Below are 4,564 nucleotides of genomic sequence, written 5' to 3'. Positions count from 1 at the left end.
CCCAAGACAATGTAACATTTTTTTCTACAAGTGCACATGAAAATCCAACTATATGGTTGAGAATTCTGAAATTTGATTAAATATTTGTATTTTTTGCAGAAAATTAAGCTTGTTGCTAAAAAATTTTTGAATTATATAAAAATTGATCTTTTTTGGAAGTAAATTAATCTATTCGTTTAGAAATTCATGTTTTAGTTGAAAATTCACCTTTTTGTTTTCAGGATTCTTGAATTTTGTTAAACATTCGTAATTTTCTGTAGTAAATCAATCTTTTTGTTTAAACATTTTTCTTTTTCAGTTGAAAATTTATTTTATTGGTAAAATTCTTGAATTTTGTTAGAATTTTGTCTTTTATCGGTAGAAATGTATTATTTTTGTTTAAAAATGAATCTTACGGGATAAAAATTTAACAAATATATTTTAAAGTTAAACTAGTTTCTTAGAAATAAGAAAATAAACATTTTCTTTCTTTTTAAAAATTCCACTTTTTGGTTGAGAATTTTTTAACTTTAATGAAAATTCACCATTTTTGGTAGTGAATTCATTTTTTTGTTTCAAAAGTATAATTTTGGTTGAGAATTTTAGAATTTTGTTAAAAATTCGTCTTTTTGGAAGTCAATCAATATGTTTGGTTAAAAATTTAACAACTGGATTTTAAAGTTAAATTACTTTGATAAAAATAAGAAAAGAAAATTTGCACTTGTTTTCAATAATTCAACTTTTTGGTAGAGAATTTTATTGCAAATTCGTCTTTTTTTTTGGTAGTAAATTAATCTTTTTGTTAAAAAATTCGTCTTTTTTAGTTAGAAATTCAAGTTTTTAGTTTAAGAATTCTTGAATTTTGTTAAAAATTCATTCTTTGGTAGAAAATTAATCTTTCTGTTTAAAAATTCTACCTTTTTTAGTTTAAAATTTTTGAATTTTGTTAAAAAATTCGTATTTTTTGTTATTAAATTAATCTTTTTATTTAAAAAGTTTAATTTTGATTAGGAAAACTTAAATTTTCTTACATATTTGTTTTTTGTCTGTACAAAATTGTTCTTTTCGTTTAAAAATTGAATAACTAGGTTTTAAAGTTAAACTACTTTTTTTTAAATAAGAAAATAAAATTTTTATTGCTTTTAAAAAATTCAACTTTTCGGTAAAGAATTTTGGGATTATATTAATTATTCCTCTTTTTTGTACTAAATTAATCTTTTTGTTAAAAAATTCGTCTTTCTTAGTTGAAAATTTAAGTTTTAAGTTTCAGAATTCTTGAATTTTGTTAAATATTCGTCTTTTTTGGTATTAAATTAATCTCTTTCTTTAAAAATTCTTCTTTCTTAGTTTTAAACTAATTTTTTTTGTTCAGAATTCTTAAATTTTGTTAAAAAATTCATTTGTTGTGGTAGAAAATCAATCTTTTTGGTTTAAAACTTCATTCATTCAAGTCAAAAATTCAACTTTGTTAAGAATTCTGGAATTTTGTGTAAAATTAATTTCTGCTTCGCAAAAAATTAATCTTTTTGTTTAAAAACAATATTTTTATTTGAAAATTAAATATCTAGGTTTGAAAATAGAATTACTTTCTTAAAAGTTGAAAAAATCCTTTCTATCTTAAAAATTCAACATTTTAGATACAAATTCTTGAATTTTATTTTGGTAAAAAATTAAAGTTTTTGTTTGAACATTCATCTTTTTGGTTTGGAATTTAACGAGTAGGTTTTAACGTTGAAATAATTTCTTAACGATTAAAAAAAATTCTTTCTTAAAAATTCAACTTTTCCTTTGCGAATTCTTGAATTTTATAGAAAATTCGTGCTTTTTGATAGCAAATAAATATTTTTGTTTACAACTTCATCTTTCTTGGTTGAAATTTCCACGTTTTGGTTTAGAATTCTTCAATTTCATTAAAAATTCGCCATTCTTGAAAGTAAATTAATATTTTTGTTTACAACTTCATGCATTTTAGTCTTGGAAACTCAAAATTTTGGTTGAAAAGTCTTGAATTTTGTAAAAATTTATTTGTCTTTTTTTAAATTCAATCTTTTTTAGTTGAAAATTAAACCTTTTGGTTGACAATTCTTGAATTTTGTTAAAAATTCGATTTTTTAGGTAAAAAATAATTCTCTTTGTTTAAACAATTATCTTTTTCGTTTAAAATTTAACAACTAGGTTTTAAAGTTGAACCACATTCTTAACACTACCTTCGTATCATGCGTTGTTTGGCTTAAATTGTTCATTTTAGTTTGTTTTTCTGGATTTTGAAAAGGATTACAAAAAGTAATTTTTGATTTTTCAAAAAAAAGTCATTAGGATAAATAGTTAATTTTTTTTATTATATGAATAACCGTACAGACACATTTTAAAAACACGTTTTTCGGATTCAGGCGGTTTAAAAATGCATCTATTTTATTTGAAAATTTAACTGTTTGATTGAGATATCTTAAATTTCCTTAAAAATGCGTTCTTTTTGGTAGCAAGTTAGTCTTTTTGTTTAAATTTAATCTTTTTTAGTTGAAGAGTAAACCTTTTGGTTGACAATTCTCGAAGTTTGTTGAAAATTCGATTTTTCAGGTAAAAAATTATTCTCTTTGTTTAAAAAATTATCTTTTTCGTTAAAAATTTAACAACTAGGTTTGAAAATTGAACTACCTTCTTAACAATTAAATAATTGTCTTTCTTTCTTAGAAACTCGACTTTTTTTAAGCGAATTTTTGAATTTTATGGAAAATTCATACTTTTTTGTGGCAAATTAATCTTTTTGTTTAAAAATGCATTTATTTTATTTCAAAATTTTAATTTTTTAATTAGATATCTTAAATTATTTTACAAACTAATTTCTTTTTGGTAGCCAATTTTTTTCATCAATTTAAAACTCCAGTCTTTTTCTTTAAAAATTCATCTTTTTTAGTTTAAAATTAAATTTTTTGTTAAACCACTCTCAAATTTTATTCAAAAAATTCGTCTTTTTTGGTAGTAAATTAAGGTAACTTAGTAAATTTCAATTACAGAAACTAATTTTGAAACAAATTGCTAAAATTGCCAAAAAGACGAATTACATATCTTCAAAAAAGTTGAAATTTCAACCCGACAATATTAGGCTTTAACAAAAAAAGTTCATTTTTACCAAAAAATTATATTTTTATAAAAATAGTTTAATTGTTAACCAAACAGTTATATTTAAAACAAAATATAAATTTTTAACAAAAAGTTTATTTTCAATCAAAAATGTGCTTTCTTTCCGAAAAAGAATCTATTTTCATACAACAAAAATAATGTAAAAAGGACTAGATTTAAAAAAATACATGAATTTTTAATGAAAAGTAAACGTTATCTTTCATTTTAATATTCTTTTTTCGAAATTAAGCGTAAAATATGAAGGAATACATTTTTAGAACTTTGTAGAGAATAAGAATCAATCATCAATTTTAAAACTAAATGACCTTTAAAAATTTTTATTCATACATTTTAGAAACTTTATGAGTTGTTAAATCAATGATAACAATAATATAATTTGATTGAATAATTTCACGATTACATCATTCGTGTTTGTTCAAGTATATAGTTTACTTTGAAAAAGCTGGAAAAACAATAATTTTCACAAAATTTACAACAGACTTTAATATTTTCAAGTATTCATTTTTTTCAGCGATTAGTCTTAAATGTTCAAACATATTTAAATTTTATGATTATTTATGAAATTACAGCAATGTCCAATGAATTTTTCTCATTTTGGAGACCTAGCTACTATTTAGTTCGTCACTTTTTTACGTATACATTTTTGCCGTGTGAATCAGATTGGTTTGGAATCGATTAGAGTGGATTGGATTCGAATTAATTTGATTAAAATCAATTTGACTGGAGTGGAGTTATTTGGAATGCATTGACCTGAATTGGATTGGAGTGGAGTGGAGTAGATTAGAGTCAAATAAATTTGATTGCAATTGATTGAATTGGAGTCTATAGGAGTCCATTGTGGATTAGAGGCAATATTGGATTAGAGTAGATGAGATTCTATTGAATTGGATTGGAATGGAATATAAAGGTTAAAAGTGGATTAAAGTTGATTAGAGTAGATTGAATTCGAATGAATTGGATTTGAATATATTGGAATGGATTAGATGGGAATGGAGCCTAGTGGATTCGAGTAGAATAGTTTCGATTAAGTCCGATTGAAATCAATTGGATCGGAAAAGATTGCATGGAGTGGATTTAGGTCGATTGAAATTAAACGAATTGGATTGAAATGGATCGGAATTTATTGGAGTATATTGGAGTGGATTAGAATGGAGTAAAGTGGGTCGGATTAGAGTAGATGGGATTGTACTTGAATGGATTGTAGTAGATTGGGTTGAACTAGATTAAAGTGGATTGAAGTAGATTGGATTCGTATGAGTCGGATTTTTCTTGATTGGATCAGAGTGGATTAGAATGGAGTAGAGTGTATGAGATTGTAATGGATTGGAATGTATTGGAGTGAATTGTATTGGATAGGATTAAAGTAAATTGAATTGGAATGGATTGGATTGCAGTGAATTGGATTAGATTCGAGTAGAGTGGATTGAATATTAATGAGTTGTAA

The sequence above is a fragment of the Belonocnema kinseyi genome, chromosome 5 (genome assembly GCF_010883055.1).
Source record: "Belonocnema kinseyi isolate 2016_QV_RU_SX_M_011 chromosome 5, B_treatae_v1, whole genome shotgun sequence".
Classification (NCBI taxonomy): Eukaryota; Metazoa; Arthropoda; class Insecta; order Hymenoptera; family Cynipidae; genus Belonocnema; species Belonocnema kinseyi.
This window is presented reverse-complemented; position numbering follows the sequence as displayed.